Source organism: Vulpes lagopus, chromosome X, assembly GCF_018345385.1.
Source record: "Vulpes lagopus strain Blue_001 chromosome X, ASM1834538v1, whole genome shotgun sequence".
NCBI classification, from domain to species: Eukaryota; Metazoa; Chordata; class Mammalia; order Carnivora; family Canidae; genus Vulpes; species Vulpes lagopus.
In genome coordinates, this window is record NC_054848.1 from 65,122,837 (window position 1) to 65,145,081 (window position 22,245).

The 22,245-nt window shown below is 36.4% G+C and overlaps 1 protein-coding gene across 2 annotated transcripts in view; it reads right to left on the reverse strand.

Annotated features, from left to right (window-relative positions):
* The window catches only part of HDX (highly divergent homeobox), a 224,203-nt gene extending 202,407 nt beyond the window's left edge, over positions 1–21,796 (reverse strand). Inside the window, exon 1 of one of the 2 annotated variants that reach the window (XM_041741274.1) lies at positions 21,711–21,796. The gene's annotated coding sequence lies outside the window, so the exon portion shown is untranslated. Of the gene's footprint in view, positions 1–21,033; positions 21,124–21,710 lie in introns of those variants that run through there. The other variant, XM_041741275.1, reaches the window with a different exon arrangement.
* Positions 21,797–22,245: the final 449 nt, after the last annotated feature.

Sequence of the window (22,245 nt, forward strand, 5' to 3'; positions counted from 1 at the left end):
TTTATGCCCCGAATGTGGGAGTTGCCAAATATATCAATCATTTAATAACCAAAGTTAAGACATACTTAGATAATAATACATTGATACGTGGTGACATGAATATAGTGCTTTCTACAATTGACAGGTATTCTAAGCAGATTTCCAAAGAAACAAGAGCTTTAAGGATACACATGACCAGATGGATTTCACTGATATTTACACAACTTTACATCCAGAAGCAACTGAATACACATTCTTCTCAAGTGCACATGGAACTTTCTCCAGAATAGACCACATACTGGGTCACAAATCGGGGCTGAACCGATACCAAAATATTGGGATCGTCCCCTGCATATTCTCAGACCATAATGCCTTGAAATTAGAACTAAATCACAGCAAGAAGTTTGGAAGGACTTCAAACACGTAGAGGTTAAGGACCATCCTGCTAAAAGATGAAAGGATCAACCGGGAAATTAAGGAAGAATTTAAAAGATTCATGGAAACTAATGAGAATGAAGATACAACCATTCAAAATCTTTGGGATAGAGCAAAAGCAGGCCTGAAGGGGAAATACATTGCAATACAAGCATCCATTCAAAAACTGGAAAGAACTCAAATACAAAAGCTAACCTTACACATAAAGGAGCTAGAGAAAAAACAGCAAATAGATCGTACACCCAGCAGAAGAGAGTTAATAAAGAATTGAGCAGAACTCAACAAAATCGAGACCAGAAGAACTTTGGAACAGATCAACAGAACCAGGAGTTAGTTCTTTGAAACAATTAATAAGATAGATAAACCATTAGCCAACCTTATTAAAAAAAAGAGAGAGAAGGCTCAAATTAATAAAATCATGAATGAGAAAGGAGAGATCAGTACCAACACCAAGGAAATACAAACGACTTTAAAAACATATTATGAACAGCTATACGCCAATAAATTAGGCAATCTAGAAGAAATGGACGCATTCCAAAACTGGAACAGGAAGAAATAGAAAACCTGAACAGGCCAATAACCAGGGAGGAAATTGAAGCAGTCATCAAAAACCTCCCAAGACACAAGAGTCAGGGCCAGATGGCTTCCCAGGGGAATTCTATCAAACGTTTAAAGAAGAAACCATACCTATTCTACTAAAGCTGTTTGGAAAGATAGAAAGAGATGGAGTACTTTCAAATTCGTTCTATGAGGCCAGCATCACCTTAATTCCAAAACCAGACAATGGCCCCACCAAAAAGGAGAACTACAGACCAATATCCCTGATGAACATGGATGCAAAAATTCTCAACAAAATACTAGCCAATAGGATCCAACAGTACTTTAAGAAGACTATTCACCAAGAACAAGTGGGATTTATCCCTCGCCTGCAAGGCTGGCTCAACACTCATAAAACAATCAATGTGATTGATCATATCAGCAAGAGAAAAAACAAGAACCTATGATCCTCTCAATAGATGCAGAGAAAGCATTTGACAAAATACAGCATCCATTCCTGATCAAAGCTCTTCATACTGGGAAGGAAGGAACATTACTCAGCATCTTGAAGGCCATCTATGAAAAGCCCACAGCAAATATCATTCTCAATGGGGAAACCCTGGGAGCCTTTCCCGTAAGATCAGGAACACGACAGGGCTGACCACTCCCACTACTGCTATTCAACAGAATACAAGAAGTCCTGGCCTCAGCAATCAGGCAACAAAAAGAAAAAAAGGCCATTCAAATTGGCACAAAAGAAGTCAAACTTTCCCTATTCACAGTTGTCATGATACTGTACATGGAAACACAAAAGACTCCACTCCAAGATTGCTGGAACTCATACAGCAATTTGCCAGTGTGGCAGGATACAAAAATCAATGCCCAGAAGTCAGTGGCATTTCTATACACTAACAATGACTCTGAAGAAAGAGAAATTAAGGAGTCAATCTCATTTACAATTGCACCCAAAAACATAGGATTCCTAGGAATAAACATAACCAAAGCCGTAATGGATCTATGCCCTAAAAACTACAGAACACTTCTGAAAGAAATTGAGGAAGACACCAAGTGACGGAAAAATATTCCTCGCTCATGGATTGGCAGAATTAATATTGTGAAAAGTCAATGCAATTTACACGTTTAATGCAATCCCTATCAAAATATCATGGACTTTCTTCAGAGAGTTGGAAAAAATTATTTTAAGATTTGTGTGGAATCAGAAGAGACCCCGAATAGCCAGGGGAATTTTAAAAAAGAAAACCATATCTGGAGGCATCACAACGCCAGATTTCAGGTTGTACTACAAAGCTGTGGTCATCAAGACAGTGTGGTACTGGCACAAAAACAGACACATAGATCAATGGAACAGATCGGAGAAGGACAAACAGTGTATGTTCTCATTCATTTGGGGAATATGAATAATAGTGAAAGGGAATATAAAGGAAGGGAAAAGAAATGTTGGGAAATATCAGGAAGGGAGACAGAACATAAAGACTCCTAACTCGGGGAAACGAACTAGGGGTGGTGGAAGGGGAGGAGGGCGGGTGTTGGAGGGGAATGGGTGACGGGCACTGAGGTGGACACTTGACGGGATGAGCACTGGGTGTTTTTCTGTATGTTGGTAAATTAAACACCAATAAAAGTTAATTAAAAAAAAAAAAAAAAAAAAAAAAAAAAAAAATAGAGAACCCAGAAGTGGACTCTGAACTTTATGGTCAACTAATATTCGAAAAAGGAGGAAAGACTATCCATTGGAAGACAGTCTCTTCAATAAATGGTGGTGGGAAAATTGGACATCCACATGCAGAAGAATGAAACTAGACCACTCTCTTTCACCATACACAAAGATAAACTCAAAATGGTTGAGAGATCTAAATGTGAAACAAGATTCCATCAAAATCCTAGAGGAGAACACAGGCAACACCCTTTTTGAACTCGGCCACAGTAACTTCTTGCAAGATACATCCACAAAGGCAAAATAAACAAAAGCAAAAATGAACTATTGGGACTTCATCGAGATAAGAAGCTTTTGCACAGCAAAGGATACAGTCAACAAAACTAAAAGACAACCTCCAGAATGGGAGAAGATATTTGCAAATGACATATCAGATAAAGGGCTAGTTTCCAAGATCTATAAAGAAATTTTTAAACTCACACCAAAGAAACAAACAACCCAATCCTGAAATTGGCAAAAGACATGAACAGAAATCTCACAGAGGAAGACATAGACATGGCCAAGACGCACATGAGAAAATGCTCTGTATCACTTGCCCATCAGGGAAATACAAATCAAAACCACAATGAGATACCACCTCACACCAGTGAGAATGGGGAAAATTAACAAGGCAGGAAACCACAAATGTTGGAAAGGATGTGGAGAAAAGGGAACCCTCTTACACTGTTGGTGGGAATGTGAACTGGTGCAGCCACTCTGGAAAACTGTGTGGAGGTTCCTCAAAGAGTTAAAAATAGACCTGCCCTATGACCCAGCAATTGCACTGTTGGGGATTTACCCCAAAGATACAGATGCAATGAAACACTGGGACACCTGCACCCCGATGTTTCTAGCAGCAATGTCTACCATAGCCAAACTGTGGAAGGAGCCTTTGGGTCCATCAAAAGATGAATGGATAAAGAAGATGTGGTTTATGTATACAATGGAATATTACTCAGCCATTAGAAATGACAAATACCCACCACTTGCTTCAACATGGATGGAACTGGAGGGGGTTATGCTGCGTGAAGTCAATCGGAGAAGGACAAACAGTGTATGTTCTCATTCATTTGGGGAATATAAATAATAGTGAAAGGGAATATAAGGGAAGGGAGAAGAAGTTTGTGGGAAATATCAGAAAGGGAGACAGAACATATAGACTCCTAACTCTCGGAAACGAACTAGGGGTGGTGGAAGGGGAGGAGGGCGGAGGGTGGGGGGGAATGGGTGCCGGGCACTGAGGGGGGCCCTTGACGGGATGAGCACTGGGTGTTATTCTGTACGTTGGCAAATTGAACACCAATAAAAAATAAATTTATTATAAAAAAATACCATGGACTTTCTTCAGAGAGTTGGAACAAATCATTTTAAGATTTGTGTAGAATCAGAAAAGACCCTAAATAGCCCCTAGAATACTGAAAAAGAAAACCAGAGCCAGAGGCATCACAATGCCAGATTTCAGGTAGTATACAAAGCTGTGATCATCAAGACAGTGTAGTACTGGCACAAAAGCAGACACATAGATCAATGGAACAGAATAGAGAACCCAAAAATGGGCCCTCAAATCTATGGTCTTCTAAAATTCAACAAAGCAAGGAAAGACTATCCAATCGAAAATGGACAGTCTCTTCAAAAAATCGTGCTGGGAAAACTGGAGAGCTACGTGTAGAAGATTGAAACTAGACCATTTTCTTACACCATACACAAAGATAAACTCAAAATGGATGAAAGATCTAAATGTGAGATAAGATTACATCAAAATCTTAGAGGAGAACACAGGCAACACCCTTTTTTAACTTGGCCACAGCAACTTCTTGCCAGATACATCCATGAAGGCAGGGGAAACGAATGCTAAAATGAACTACTGGCACTTCATCAAGATAAAAAGCTTCTGCACAGCAAAAGAAACAGTCACCAAAACTAAGACAACCTACAGAATGGAAGAAGATATTTGCAAATGACGTATCAGATAAAGGGCTAGTTTCCAAGATCTATAAAGAACTTAGTAAACTCAACAACAAAGAAACAAACAATCCAATCATGAAATGGGCAACAGAAATTTCACAGAGGAAGACATAGGCATGGCCAACACGCACATGAGAAAATGCTCTGCATTACTTGCCATCAGGGAAATACAAATCAAAACCACAATGAGATACCACCTCACACCAGTGAGAATGGTAAAAATTAACAAGGCAGGAAACCACAAATGTTGGAGAGCATGGGGAGAAAAGGGAACCCTCTTGCACTGTTCATAGGAATGTGAACTGGTGCACCCACTCTGGAATACTGTGTGGAGGTTCCTCAAAGAGTTAAATATAGAACTGCTCTACGACCCAGCAATTAGACTCCTGGGGATGTACCTCAAAGAAACAAATGCAGTGAAAAAGCAGGATACCTGCACTCCAGTGTTTATAGCAGCAATGTCCACAATAGCCAAACTGTGGAAGCAGCCTCATTGTCCATCACAAGATGAATGGATAAAGAAGATGTAGTCTATGTATACAATGGTATTACTGAGCCATTAGAAACAACAAATACCCACCATTTGCTTCAATGTGGATGGAACTAGAGGGTATCATGCTGAGTGAAGTAAACCAATTGGAGAAGGACAAACATTATATGTTCTCATTCATTTGGGTAATATAAAAACAGTGAAACGGAATAAAGGGGAAAGGAGAGAAAATGAGTGGTAAATATCAGTGAGGGTAACAGAACATAACAGACTCCTAACTCTGGGAAACGAACTAAGGGTGGTAGAAAGGGAGGTGGGCGGGGGGTGGGGGTGACTGGGTGACAGGCACTGAGGTTGGCACTTGATGGGATGTGCACTGGGTGTTTTTCTATATGTTGGCAAATTGAAAACCAATAAAAAATAAATTTATAAAAAAAAGAAAACAATCAGTCCAAAATAAAAATACAATAATTGAGACTGAAAGTAGACTTGGTAGAATGAACACAAGGATAGAAGCAGAGGAATGAATTAGTGATACATAAGATAAAAATAATGGAAAATAATGAAGTTTAGCAAAAGAGAGAAAAAAGAATTATGGAACATGAGAATAGATTTAGGGAACTCAGTGACTCCATCAAATGTAATAACACTCATATTATAGGATTTCCAGAAGGAGAGAGAGAAAAGCGGGCAAAAATTTATTTGAGGAAATAATAGCTGTAAACTTCCCTAATCTGGGGAAGAAAAGAGACATCCAAATCTAGGAGGCACGTGGAATTCCCATCAAAAGCAACAAAATAGGCCAACACCAAGACATATTGTAATTAAATTTGCAAAATATAACAATAAGGAAAATCTTAACAGCAGTAAGATAAAGGAAATCCCCATCTTGCAAGGGAGAAACCAGAAGGATAGCTATACATCTGTCTACAGAAAAGGAGCAAACCAGAAGGGAGTAGCATGATATATTCAGTGTGATGAAAGGGAAAAATATGTAGCCAAAATACTCTGTCCAAAAAGGCTATCATTCAGAATAGGACAGATAATGAATTTTCTAGAAAAACAAAAACCAAAAGAGTTTTTGACCACTAAACCAGCCCTGGAAGGAATGTTTAAAGGGGTCTCTCTGAGTGGAAAGGAAAACCAAAAGTGATAAAGACAAGACAGGATCAGAGAAAATCTCCAGAATCAATGACAAAACAAGTAATAAAATGACACCAAATATATATATATCAATAATTATTCTGAATGTAAATGAACTAAATGTAAATGAACTATAGGGGTCAGAATGGATAAAAAACAAAAAAAACAAAAAAAAAACAAAAAAACAAACCATGACCCAACTATATCCTGCCTATAAGAGACTCATTTTAGATCTAAGGACACCTAAAAACTGAAAGTCAGGGGATAAAGAAATATTTGTTACACAAGTGGAAGTCAAATGAAAGTCAGAATAACAAAACTTGTATCAGACAAACTATATTTTAAACCAAAGACTGCAACAAGAGATGAAGAAGGGCACTATATCATAACAAAGGGGAATAGCGAACAAGAAGATCTAACAATTGTGAATATTTATTCCCCAGCATGGGAGCAGCCAATGTATAAAACAATTAATAATTAACATGAATAAACATGAAGGAACTCATTGATAATAATATAATAATAGTAGTGGACTTTAACACCTCACATCAAAGCACAGATCATTTAATGAACAAGGAAGCAATGGCTTTGAATGACACACTGGAACAGATGAACCTAACAAATATATTCAGGACATTCCATCCTAAAGCAGCATAATGCACATTCTTTTCAAGTGCACATGGGACATCCTCCAGAATATGTCACACTCTAGGTCACATATGAGGTCTCCACAAGTACAAAAAGGTTGAGATCATACCATACATATTTTCTGACCACAGTGCTATGAAACTTGAAGGCAACAAAAGAAAAATAATGAAAAACCACAAATACATGGAGATTGAACAACATGCTACTAAATAGAGAATGAATAGGTCAACCAGGAAATCAAAGAATAAATTAAAAAATACATGGAAACAAATGGAAATGAAATATAATGCTCCAAAACCTTTGTGATGCAGCAAAAGTGGTCAGAAGGGAGATGTATATAGCAATACAAGACTATCTCAAGAAGCAAGAAATACTTCAAATAAACAACCTAACCTTAGAAAGGAGCTAGAAAACAACAACAAATGAATATGAAAGCTAGCAGAAGGGAAATAATAAAGACCACATCAGAAAAAAATGATATAGAAACAAACAGAAAAAAAAACAGGAGAACAGATCAATAAAACCAGGAGTTGGTTCTTAGAAAAAATTGATCAAAAAGAAAAGGCAAATGACCCAAATAAATAAAATCACATATTAGAAAGGAGAAATAACAACCAAAACCACAGAAACATAAGCAATTACAACAGAATATTATGCAGGACGCCTGGGTAGCTCAGCTGTTGAGCATCTGCCTTAGGCTCAGGACGTGATCCTAGAGGTTCCCACATCGGGCTCCCTGCAGGGAGTCTGCTTCTCCCTCGCCTACATCTCTGCCTTCTCTCTCTGTCTCTCATGAATAAATAAATAAAATCTTTAAAGAAAAGAGAGAATATTATGAAAAACTATATGCCAACATATTACACAACCTGGAAGAAAAGAATAAATTCCTAGAAACATGCAATCTACCAAAACTGAAAAAGAAAGAAATAGAACACTTGAATAGACCAGTAGCCAGCAAAGAAATTGAATCAGTAATTAAAAATCTACCAACAAACAGAAGTCCTATACCAGATGGCTTCACAGGTAAATTCTACAAAACATTTAAAGAAGAGTTAACACCCATTCTTCTCAAACTACTTCAAAATAGAAACGGAAGGAAAACTTGCAAACTCAATCTATGGTTTTGATTCCAAAACCAAACAAAGATTCCACTAAAAAAGAGAACAAAAGGCCAAACCTCTAATGAACATGGATACAAAAATTATCTATAAAATATTAGTAAACCAAATCCAACAGTATATTAAATGAATCATTCACCATGATCAAGTGCAATTTATTCCTGGGCTTGCAAGGGTGGTTCAATATTCACAAATCAATCAATGTGATACACCACATTTAGAAAAGAAAGGGTAAGAACAATATGTTCATTTCAATGGATGCAGGGAAAGCATTTGGCAAAGTATAACATGGGCTGATGATAAAAACCCTCCACAAAGTAGGGTTACAGGGAATAAACCTCAACATAATAAAGTCCGTATATGAAAAACCCACAGCTAATATCATCCTCAATGGGGAAAAACAAAAACCTTTTCTCTAAGGTCAGGAAAAACACACAATCTCCACTCACCACTGTTACTTAACATTGTACTGGAAGTCCTTGCCACAGCAGTCAGAAAAGAAAAATAAATAAAAGGCATCATATCGGCAAGAAGGAAGATGAAATTATACTCTATTTAGAAAACCTAAAAGACTGCACCCAAAAATTGCTAGAAGTGACAAATTCGTACATTCACAGGATGTAAAATCAATGTTCAGAAATCTGTTGTATTTCTATATACCAACAATGAAGCAACAGAAAGAGAAATCAAGGAATTTATCCCATTTACAATTGGACCAAAAACCATATGAGACCTAGGAATAAACTTACCCAAAGAGCTAAAAGATTTGTAGTTTGAAAACTGTAGAATACTTGTGAAAGAAACTGAAGAGGCCATGAAGAAATGGAAAAAATTCCAACCTCATGGATTGGAAGAACAGATATTGTTAAAATGTCTGTATTACCCAAAGCAATCTATACGTTTCACGCAAACCCTATCAAAATATCATCAGCATTTTTCAGAGGTAGAATAATCACAAAATTTGCATGAAACCTCAAAACACTCCAAGCAGGCAAAGCAACTTTGAAAAAGAAAAGCAGAAGCAAAGACAACACAATTCCAGACTTCATCTTATATTACAAAGCTGTAGTGTTGAAAATAGTATGATATCGGCACAAAGGTAGACACATAGGCCAAAAGAACAGAACAGAAACCCAGAAATGAACCCATAACGATATGGTGAATTAATCTTTGACAAAGTAGGAAAGAATATCCAATGAGAAACAGTCTCTTCAAGAAATGGTGTTGGGAAAACTGGACAGCAACATACAAAAGGATGAAACTGGACTTCTTTACACCATACACAAAAATAAATTCAAAATGGATTAAAGACCTAAATGTCAGACAGGAATCCATTAAAGTCCTAGAGAAAAATACAGGCAGTAACCTCTTTGAAATTGGCCATAGCAACTTCTTACTAGATATGTCTCCTGAGGCAAGGGAAACAGAAGCAAAAATGAACTATTGAGACTTTATCAAAATAAAAAGCTTCTACACTGTGAAGGATGTTTCCTTTTTCCTTTCAACAAAACTAAAAGGCAACCTAAGGAATGGGGGAAGATAGTTGCAATAAATGGTTAGTATACAAAGTATACAAAGAATTTATAAAACTCAACGCCCCCCTCAAAAAAATCCAGTAGTAAAATGGACAGAAGCCATAAATAGACATTTTTTCAAAGAATACATCCAGATAACCACCACAGACACATGAAATGATGCTCAGCATAACTCATCATCAAAGGAACCTAAATCAAAACTACAATGAGATATCACCTAAAACCAACCAGAATGTCTAAAATTAACACAATAAACAAGTGCTAGCCAGGATGTGGAGAAAGGGAGTCAACCCTTTTACACTGTTGGTGAGAATGCAAACTGGTGCAGCCACTCTGGAAAACAATGGTACAGAGGTTCCTCAAAAAGTCAAAAATAGAACTACCCTATGATCCATCAATTGCACTTCTAGGTGTTTGCCCGAAGAATACAAAAATACTAATTCAAAGGGATACATGCATCCAGATGTTTATAGCAGCATTATCAACAATAGCCAAATTATGAAAGAAGTCCAAATGTCCATCGATTGATGAATGGATAAAAAAAAGGTGTGTTATAGGGGCACCTGGATGGCTAAGTGGTTGAGTATCTGCCTTTGGCTCAGGTAGCAATCCCAGGGTTTGGGGATCAATTCCCACTTCAGGCTCCCTGCAGGAAGCCTGCTTCTCCCTCTGCCTATGTCTCTGCCTCTCTCTGTGTGTCTCTCATGAATAAATAAATAAAATCTTTTTTTAAAAAAAGGTGTGGTATATATACACATATATGTATATATATACACAATGGAATATTAGCCATAAAATAGAATGAAGCCTTGCCATGTGCAACGACATGGATAGACATGTGATGAGCACAGGGTGTCCTATGTAAGTGTTGAATTACTAAATTCTACACCTGAAACTACTATTACACTGTATATTAACTAACTGGAACTTAAATTAAAGCTTAAGACAATAAACAAATAAGGCATGGAGACAAAAATATAGAATAAGGAATAAAATAAATAATATTGCAGGAACTTTGTATGGTGATAGATAGTAACTACTTATTGTGGTGAGCATTTCTTATTGTGTGCAATTGTCAAATCACTATATAGTACATCTGAAATTTATATAATATCTTATGTATATCTGAATAAAAGTTTTTGTAAGTTTTGATTAAAATAAGCTTAAAAACAGAGCATTGGTAAGTAGATATGCTAGACCTCATTTTGTTTTATCAAATATAATTATTTATTAGCTTTTAAGACACTTGTTTTATTTTTTTAAAGATTTTATTTATTTATTCATGAGATACACACACACACACACACACACACACACACGAGGCAGAGACATAGACAGGGAGAAGCAGGCTCCATGCAGGAAGTCTGACATGGGACTCAATCCCAGGTCTCCAGGATCACGCCCTGGACCAAAGGTGGCGCTAAACCGCTGAGCCACCAGGGCTGCCCAAGACACTTGTTTTATTACAAAATCCTAATGTTAAATTAATAAAATACCTTTAAACTACAAGTACCTTATCATATACTCAGACATCAAATCTCACATTTTTAAACAAAATAAATAAGATCAATTTCAAATAGATAATGAGTTGGATAACAGAGGCATAAATAGAACCTTTATTGGATAATTGATTTCCTGTTGTCTTAATTCTGCTTTGATACAATCCCACAAACCCTCATTCAAAATATATGACGATTAATGACCAGTGATATACAGCATCTCCTGGTAGCCTAAGTAGGGCCACAAATACCTATTTGTTCTATACATTTTTGTTAATTAAGCTTTATTCTTACATTTCTAGCCCCAAGCAAATTATGCATATAAATCACTTATATCTTCTACCAATAAATAAAAGTGTTTGCACTGCTTCAAACACTGACCATGAACAAGCTTGCAATTCACATTCTAGTTTAACACCTTTAAAATGTAGGTTGCATTTTCAGTTACGTTTTAGAGGATCTCTATGAAATTTTCCATAGCCACACTTTGGAAAAGTAATTATTAACAAATTATTCATCATATCTAAATAATCTATACACCCCTTAATTTACTGTGCTGTAAACTTATTAGTTTTTTCTTAACCTTTTTAAAATTATCCACATAACTCCATCCTATACTGTCTACATATTCTCTAACCCATTCCCAGCAAAAATTTTGATTGGTATTTAAAATTTGTTTTAATAGGGTTAAAACCACACTTATTTACTTAGACTAGATATTGTTTTAGTGTTTTGTGAATCAAATTTAAATGGCATATAGTAAGATTTAATAGGGTTAAAACCACACTTATTTACTTAGACTAGATATTGTTTTAGTGTTTTGTGAATCAAATTTAAATGGCATATAGTAAGATTTAAGTAAATGGCTTCACCTAGAACCAAAGAGATAGTCTATTAAATGCCTTGTATCTTCCATTCTCAATTTTTCTGCAAAAATTAGTGGAAAAATTAAACATCCTCCTCTTTTAGGATTAGAGAAAGGATTAGGATTGGGATTAGGATTAGGATTAGGATTAGGATTAGGATTAGGATTAGGGTTAGATTCAATGGACACCATCTAGTGGTAAATTAGTAGGTAGCAGTATATAAGGACATACATGCATAGAGTGTTGAAACGAGATACGTGCACATATTTAATTCATCAAATAGTGGAAGCATAAATTTATCTCCACAAATAATTTGAATAGACTAAGAAGCTGCTTAATAACTTAAAAGCCTTATAGAGTACATCCCAAATCTGAAAGCCATAGGTAAAGCCCATTCTTTCTTCTTCCCTTGAAAGAATAAAACAAAAAATATCTTTCTTATCCCGCAAAAATCTATCTTTGGATGTCACTTTGAGGAACTCTCTATTAAGATATTCAATTTATTCCATTAGATGTCTTTTAAATGTGATTTATGACTATAAAAGAGAAGATTTGTGTTTATACCTAGTAGAAAGGCCTTCTGTATGAGTGAATGCATGCATAATTTGGATTTTTCTTTCAAGTTCATCATTTACTTTTTAAGATAATTTATTTCAAGATCAAATAAAACCCTCAAATTTAAAAATAGCCATAAAAGTTGCAGACCTCTGAAAACATGTCCATGGGCCCCTAGGGGTCTGCAGACCTCAGTTTGAGAGACACTGCCCTATGTTAAGCCTATAACATTAAGTTAAAAAACATATGTTACTGTCAAATTAGAGACATACATATGTTTGAAATATGATATTAACATTGATCCCTAATGTTTTTGTTGGCACTTCATTTCTCCTGCCTAGTCATTTTGTTTTCATGTAGATATGAAGCACTAATGCAGAGACTGCTACGCAACTAATGTGTTTCTAAATATTTTACTACAATTACATTCCTTGTTGTTAATCAGACCAGACCTGAATACATGGAATATACTCTCCAGTGTTTAATTATTACCATATCAGCAATTTTTATTTTACTGTTAATTAATCCAGGAAACCTGATAACCATTTGCAAAAATACTCTCAAGTCTACTACAGCTCCATCCGTGAATTCTGAGAGCACATATTGCTCCAATATACTTTGCAGTAATGAGAAATCAGGGCATAACTTTTTCAAAATAACCATTTCCTCTTCAAGTCATTGCTCTCAATATTTTTTAATATATAAATGTCTTGCCTCAGGTTTCTGACAATTTACTCATTTATTTAAATATTTATTAAGCATATATCATGTGCAAAAGTATCACTAATATACTATGTCCTGAACATAAGTCTTTCTTTTAAGATTTTATTCATTTGAGAGAAAGAGAGAGAGAGAGCATGCTTTACGGGAGGTGAGGAGGGTCAGAGGGAGAGAGAGAGAGAATCACAAGCACACTCCATGCAGAGCATGGAGTCCAACATGGGGCTCAATCACAGGACCCATGAGATCATGACCCTAGCTGAAATCAAGAGTTGGATGCGTAACCAATGTAGCCATCCAGGCACCCCCGAACATAAGCCTTAAAACAATCCCTCAAATGGGTCGAGTCAAAAGAACAAAAGTGTTTCTCAAAAATGTCTTTAATACTTCTCTTTAAAATTGAAGGATAGGAGCACCCGGCTGGCTCATTTGGAGGAGTGCACAATTCTTGATCTTGAGGTCATGAGTTTGACCCTGATATGGGGTGTAGAGATAAATAAATAAAACTTTAAAAAACTTAAAAAAAATAAAATCGAAGGATAGAAAGTGGGCAATGAATAGCAGAGATGGTAATAATTAAGATACTGATCCTGAGGAAAAGTTTAAGACAAGTTTGATGGCTTTGCCTGAACTTAATACTTTTTATTAATGTATGGATATAATAACTTCCTAAAATTCAATTAATAAATAGAAGTATGGATTTTTAAGCTAGAAATGCTGTTAGATTTTATGAATACTATGCTCTCTTTTCATAGTTGAATAAATGAAGGGCCAGAGGTGTAAAAGTCATTTATTTCAGAGCTTGCTATATGAAAATTGTCTAATATATATAAGTTCTTTAATGTCTAATTCACTTTGTCCAACATCTAGCACATTACAGAATATAAACTTACTAATTAAGTGCTTTTGAGGAGAATGACACTTATTATCGACTGAAAGACAACGCTGACTTTTCTTAGGCTGCTGTAACAAGGTACCAAAAACTGGATGGCTTAACCAGAAATTTATTGTCTCACAATTATGAAGGCCAGAAGTCTGCAATCAAAGTATTGGGAAGGTTGGTTGTCTCTGAAGGCTGTGAGAGAAGGCTCTGTTCTAAGCATCTCTCCTTGCTTATAAATGGACATCTTCATGTTCACATGGCATGCTCCCCTTATGTGTGACAGTATCCAAATTTCCTACTTCTATAAAGGCACCAGTTATATTGGATTAAAGGTTTACTTTACTCAACTGTCACCTCATCTTAAATTAACTACTTACATCTGCAATGAACCTATTTCAATATAAGGTCGCATTATGAGCTACTGGGCATTAAAACTTCAACACATGAATTTTGGGGTTGGGGGGAGGAAGCACAATTCAACCCATAACACTAAATACTTATTTTCTTTTTTTTTAAATAATAAATTTATTTTTTTTTGGTGTTCAATTTACCAACATACAGAATAACACCCAGTGCTCATCCCGTCAAGTGCCCCCCTCAGTGCCCGTCTTTTCATAACAAGATTAGAGGTTGACTTTCTTTATTGTCCAAAAAGGTTATCAAATCTTGTGCCCCCACAAACATACCCAGAGATATTTATATCTAATTCCTGAGCCTGTGAATATGTTAGATCCCATGGCAAGAGTGAATTAAGGTTGCAGAGGAATTAAGGTTCCTAATCAGCTGACCTTAAAATAAAGATATTATTTTAGATTATCTGAATGGGCACAATGTAATCACAAGGATCCTTAAATGTGGAAAATAGATTCAGAAGAGTGTCAGAGTGATGAGATATGAGAAAGATTTGATTTGCCATTGCTAGCTTTCAAGATGAATATGGCCATATGCCAAGGAATGTGGATAGCCTCTAGAAGCTAAAAAAGGTAAGGAAATAAATTATTTCCCAGAGGCTTTAGGGAAAAAATGCCTGTTGACACCTTGATTTTTAACCCAATGATACTTATTTCAGACTTCTAACTGCCAAAACAGTAAGATAAGTTGTTTTATTTTTTTAAAAGACTTATTTGAAAGAGAGAGAGAAGGAAAGAGAGAAAAAAAAGAGAAAGCACATGTGTGGGATGGGCAGAGGGAGAGAAAATTTCAAGCAGACTCCATGCTGAATGTAGAGCCCAATGTGGGGCTCAACCCCAGGAACCTGAGATCATGACCTAAGCCAAAACCAAGTGTCAGATGTTTAGCCAGCTGTACCACCTAGGTACCCCAATACATGTGTTATTTTAAGCCACTATGTTTGTAGTGATTCTTACAATAGGAAATAGAAAACCAAGTACAGTTCTTGTAGATATTACTGATAGTGACCCCAATACATCCATATTCTTTTGTAACACTCTGTTGACAATTAGGAAAAATATTGTTTCAATGGTAAGGCCATTACTATCACCAAAATAATTCGATTCACTCAGACTCAACAATTTTACCCATGTAAAATACCCATACCCGTGTAGCTATTCTTTCAATGAGATAGAAGCCGAAATGGAGCAAAGCTGATGTATATTAGATAGATAATACTTCAATTACATATTTCTTTACATATGTGAAAACCGTCAAAAAGAAATTAAGGAATTTTTCTTATTATCAGCTCTTAAAAGTCTAAGTTGTACAGGAAGTCATATTTCACTTTGTATCAGTGGTTCTCAGAGTGTAATGTGCATATGAACCACCTGAGGAACTTATTAAAATGCAGAGTCTGATTCAGTAGGTCTTGGTTGAGGCCAGAGATTCCATAATTTCTAAGAAGTTTCTAGGTGATGCTCATGCTGGTACTCTATGGAACACACTTTGAGGAGCAAGAATTAAATAGATACAGATGCATTCAATCCTACCAGAAAAGTAAATTGGCTACACAGCACTATAAAAACTGTGTTTTTTTTTTTAATGTCTCTTTACATTAAGCACTAGCAGTTGAGGAAAGAAGAAAAAACTCAAACTGATCTTTAGCATCTTTTAAGCATTCATTGTTAATAAAAGTGAGACTAGAGGCTCCAAATAAGATGATCATTTTAGTAACTTACATACATATTCAAAAATAACTTTGTGTTGTCTCAGGATAGTGGAGATAAATCAATGCTGAGCATTCTATGCCTAATGTAATATTGCCCACTACCATAGAATGTATTTTTTCTTCCATATTTCATAATGTCTCAGATCTCTATTGAAGAAATTTCAATACAACTAGCAGGTCTATGGAAAGGCAAAACTATTTGTAGGATGGGTCTTAGATAATTACTTTCCTAAGTGGCATAACTACTTCATCCATAAAATACACAATACATAGACCAAGTCAATCAAGTAAGACAGTATGTATATATAAAGAAACATATTAAAACAATATATTACTAAAACAAACAAACAAGAAAACAATATATTACTGTAGTAAAACAAAACCTGAAGAAGAAATGCTTTTTCCATTACTTAGTACTTGACAATTGAAAAAAAAAATAGTGTGTGGGTCTATCTGCCTTTTGCCTCTAAAGCCATTGGAAGTTAACACAATGATCCCTTTCTCCCAAACCTTGGCATTTCTATTCAAAATTTGTATCTCCACTAATATAAAAAGGAAAATGTCACAGGCATTAAATACTTAGAAAGAGAAGTTAGGGGTAATTATGTACATACACATGCACACATACACAAACATATAAACAATTTATAAAAACAAATAAAGATGGGCCTCATTCTAGCTCTTCAGTCTGTAACCTAGTAAAGAGTGCAGCATCTAGAATGACACCTGCTTTAAATCTCTGGCTCTGCAACTGACTACTTGCATGACCTTAGACAAGCATCATGCACAAATTCTTGTCTACATAAAAAAAGTGCCTACCTAGGGCATTTTTGCATTTAAGAATCTTAAAATAAATTTCCACCAACTCCAAGGGAAACAAGGCTACAAAAATGTTTCCCTAAATTTTTGCCACTCTGACAACATATTTTTCATTAGTTTCAGGTATACAATTTAGTGATATGACAAGTTTATGAGTTTATGCATTATGCTATGTTCACCACAAGTATAACTGTCAATTGTCCCATTACATTGCTATTACAACATCACTAACTGCAGTCCTTAGGATCTTCTTTTTATTCCTGTGACTTATTCATTCCAAAACTGGAAGCCCATATATCATTCTCCCCTTTTCCGATTTTGTTCAAACCCCTATTTCCCTCCATTTTGAAGATTCTAAGGATCAACCCAATTAGAACATAACTCTAGTTGTAAAACAATAGGATACCAAGAAGGTAGGACAGCTGCTATTGTAGAGTTCTTTATAGATGACAAATGTATAGTATAGCATTTAGTTGACATGATAAAATCTCGTTTATTCAGTTGCCATGTATCTAGATCTCCAGTTAATCCAGAAAATTTTGCTACTAGTTGGTATATGGATGACTCCATTTGCACACATAGGTTCCAGTTTATTGTCTTGAAATTTTACACAGACCAGAAAGGTCTCGGGGTGTTAATGATAGCTTCTGAATATACTAACATCTCCAGATCCCTTCTAATTAAAAATATATTTTTCTAAAATTCTCATTACTTACTTCCAAACCAGTATGCCTAGATAAAATATACTCTATATAAGTATATTAAGACACCACCAACTTCATGTTTAGCTGACTCCACTGTAAAATCAAAATCAACAATTCAAGTATTTTTACTCTGGGGTTACAATACACAAAAATATATAATTCCTTCTGGAAGTACAATTTTTGAAGCAGAACTAATTAAATATCTTAAAAATTATATTTTGTACAAAATGTAATGCCATTCTTTTCAACCAAGACAGAGCAAGTGTGTTTTAGTAAAATACCTAAAAAGAAATATAAGTGTACACCATTTGGTCAAGTTTAGAAATCAATGATTTTGTAGAAGTAGTATGCTATTCATGGAAAACATTATGATATAAAACACACACACACACACACACACACACACACACACATACACATTGGGCTGGGACTCGAGAGACTTATATTCTTGCTAAAGCTCTGCCTAAGATTCACTGCATATTACCTTGGTCAAGTATAGTTTGGTGATTAAGAGTCAAAGCAGACCTATGTTTGAATCCTGACTGTGACATTTTGTAGTTGTATGGCCCCAGGGAAGTCAACTACTTTAAGTTACTGTTTTTGCATTTGTAAAATGAGAAATAATACTAGAAACTATCTCATAGGGATGTGGTGAGGTTTAAATGTGAAAACATATGTAAAGTTGTTAGCACAATGCCTGGCATTAAGTGCTTAATAAATATTAGCATTTATTAATTCTGTTAAGTTACTTCACTTCTCTAGACTTCAGCTTCCTCATACATAAAATGGGGGGACTAGCTTATCATTATAAAATCCCCTCCAGCTCAAACTAAAACTTAAATGAGAAAAGTCCAATGCCATCCTCTTATTCAGACAGGAATTGTAAAATAAATCTTAAAACATGAATACCACACTCTTATTTTTTTATATTTTATTTTAAGCTTTCTAAAATGGGTAGCATAATGCTAAGCATTACATATTCTATCTAGAGTGTCCGACTTTTGAACAGTTTAGTCTATTAGTCTACATGTAAATGTCTGGGTAAGTCTTATTAATTACTATGAAATGGCTACAAGCTAAAACACTTTGAGGGAATTTGCATAATGTAGGTAATAAGAGAAAAAGTCGAGAATAAAGGATTTGCTTTATAATAAATAACATTCATTGTTCACTAATAATGATATAGGAAAATGATTTTTTTTTCTTTTTTAATTTTTTAATTTTATTTATGATAGTCACAGAGAGAGAGAGAGAGAGAGAGAGAGAGAGAGAGAGAGAGAGAGAGGCAGAGACACAGGCAGAGGGAGAAGCAGGCTCCATGTACCGGGAGCCCGATGTGGGATTCGATCCCGGGTCTCCAGGATCGCGCCCTGGGCCAAAGACAGGCGCCAAACCGCTGCGCCACCCAGGGATCCCGGAAAATGATTTTTAAATGTAAAGCTTATATACTTATTCTAGAATGTTTTTTATCCATGTTTCTTAAACCACAAACTTTGATGTGATAATGGTTGGGAAGTAGAAGCCAAAGTGAAATCTGTAGAAAACCTCTATATTAAATTGTAATCACACTTTCCTTCAAATATAACTAAGCTTTATGAAACAATGAAGTTTGAAGCTGAAGGGGTAGATATACTGATATACAGTAGCAATTATGGCAGCCATCACAATGATAAGCTCTGACTCAATATATGTACACATGAAAACTACCAGTGATAGACAATGTAAAGCAGTGATTGCAAGATACATTGCAACAAAAAGAGTAAACAATTAGTAGGTACTACCAAAGCATACATGATGTAATGTCATCAAAGAGAAATACAGAAAATAGAAAATGACTTAGTATTTTTAAAACTGGGAAAATTACAGACAGAACCACTTCTGGGATAATGTCCCTTTGGTCTCCTTTATGAAGACAGTATATATTTGGGGGCCACCCACTATATAGATATATCCATGTTACCTATTCTCTGACTCACATTCAAGTTTATTCAGTCACTGGAGGGTCTCTTATCTGACCAATGATGAATACATTTTCACACATATACAGTTCTCACTATAACAATCATACTTTGCTACCCAAGAAATTGGAATACAAAAAAAAAATGCATAGTTATAGATATTTCAAATAATCATCTGGGTGCTGTAGGCAGAGGATAAAGAATGAGGTTGCACGGTCCCAATACTTAAGAAGGGGTTTAAAATCCAGTTGAGAAATTTAGTCTAACACACGCACACACATAAATAAGGGGATGATATAAAACAGGCTATAAGAAAGTGACAACTAGAAGAACTGATGTAGGAGTTCTAGAAAAGGTGAGCTTAATAATAGTTGGGTTACACTTGGAAAGCACTTATGTAGAGGTGTAACTTGAGTCTCCAAATTGGGGAAGATCTGAATAGGCAGAAAGTGAGGGCATCCTGGATTAAGGGAGTGGTAGTGGTGAAAAGAGCAAAGCTCTGGAGGTAGATTGTTCAGGTATATTGAGGAGAATCGTGCACTGAAAAATCAAGTAAAATAAGGTTCCCATGATACAATGAAGCCAGATTATTAAGTTTTTGCAATCTGACTGGAATTAGACTTGGAAGAATAAAAAGAATTCCAAGAATATTTTGGTGAAGAAAGTGATTTGCTAAAACGAGTGTTCACTAACCATTATTAATCTGGCAGGATGAATTAGGGATTTGGGGCACAAGTGAAAACTGGTTAGGAGATTCCTGGAATGACTACATGGGTGATGAGAGCTTAGATTGTAGAATAAAGGAAGAATTATAGGAGTGAGCTTTCAAAGGAAAATTCACCAGGATTTTGATAATCACTTAACTATAAGAAACGAGAAAAAAAATCAGAGCTCTCCATGAAATAGTCAGGAGTTAACACTACTGTACAATTTTTCTACCAAGGACAAACAGGCAGGTTGTTCCTCACAACTGCTAAGTAATATTGCCCCTCACAAAGAAGGAGAGTTAGAAAGGATCTCCCAAACAGAATTTTACTTTCTTGTTTTACACAGAGGATGAAAGGAAGGAAGCCTCAGTACCAAACCAGAAAGAGAAACCAAGGCTTTGTAAGAAACCATCCCAAGAAAGAAAAAAAAAGAGAGAAGAAAGTTAATTTTTTTACTCTGAGTCTCTCCAAAAAGTTTAAGTTTCAAAATCACTGAGTGGCACATCAAATAAGAGTTCACTCAAAATTAAAAGTTGGATTTGCTTGAATAATTAGTGTTCTTTTTTTAAATGGTTTCTCATCTCAGTAATTTCTATTCCACAAATTACTTTCCGAGTTCTTTCAATTATTACAAACCTGACATCTGTAGCTTAAGAACTTGCTTTCTTAAATTCATCAGGTCCATTTGGGGTCTGGGTATGCCCAGTAAGCCAGATTCAAAATAACTGGCAGATCCCTCTCCAGCAAGAGGCGCTTGAAATACCACACAGACAACTCCCCAGCCCTTTCGGCCCGGAGCTCAGCCCCACCTCCTCCAGCGAAGCAGAAAAGGCGCCTGCGCAAACTCCATGTCTATTCTTCTCGCCACGAACTCCCCACTCCCCCCAAGATTTCAATGCGCAAGCGCGGCACTCAGTGCGTTTGAGTAGGGCTGTGAGAAATCTGCTGTCCAGTGAAATCTAGAAGTGGTAGAATTCACTACCAACCCCCCGCCTCCTTTCTTCGCAGGCAGAGGTGCCACTTCCTCCTACTCCGAAGCCAGAGTGCATCCCAAACATTGCCGTCTCTCGGAGTAAGGTCCTTTGCTCTCTAGCAGTACCCACTGTATCCCTAGCCTCAGCTCTTTTTTAACCTCATGCTGCTGCCAGCTTTGGCTCAAATAGTAGAGGCAGTTAGCTCCCCCAAAGACGCAGGGGTTTGTTGGCAGCCTCTTTAGGCCTCTGGACCTATAAGCCCCCCACTGGGCAGAGCATTAGCTCCTTGCCTTGTTCATCCTCCTTCGCCCTTCACACCCACCCAGGCTGGGTCCTTACCTCGGGGCGTGGTGCGGTCACGGGAAGGATCGGAGAATCCCAAATCAGGCCGGTGCTGGAGCAGGCAGATTCAGCAAGATTTTTCCTGGGTCTCACTGTCTCCTCAGACAATGAAATCAGCGTGTCCGATCATCAATTCTCATCATGATTGTGACGTCACAAAAGACAGCGACCAATGGGAGCCCGAGATCAGCTCCGGACAGTCCCTGGCCTCAGCCCAGAACCCAAGAGTGGGGTGAGGGGGAGGAAAGATAGCTGCCTGCAGTGGGGCTGCCTCTTCTCCGCGCATATCAGCTGTGTCCAAGGCCAGACCTCTCTGTACCTCTCTCTTCCTGGATAGCTGTGGACACCCAACATCCCTGTGACTATAGTAGTTATATGCCTCCATTTGGGCAGGTGCTGCCTGGTCTTACAATTTGAGATTCTTTTTTCAGCAGAATTTTTGCATTCCAAACTCAAATGATCACATACAGAATTAATAGTTGTTGCTTTTTTTTTTTTTTGTGGTCAGTGTTCAATTGACATTTACATACTC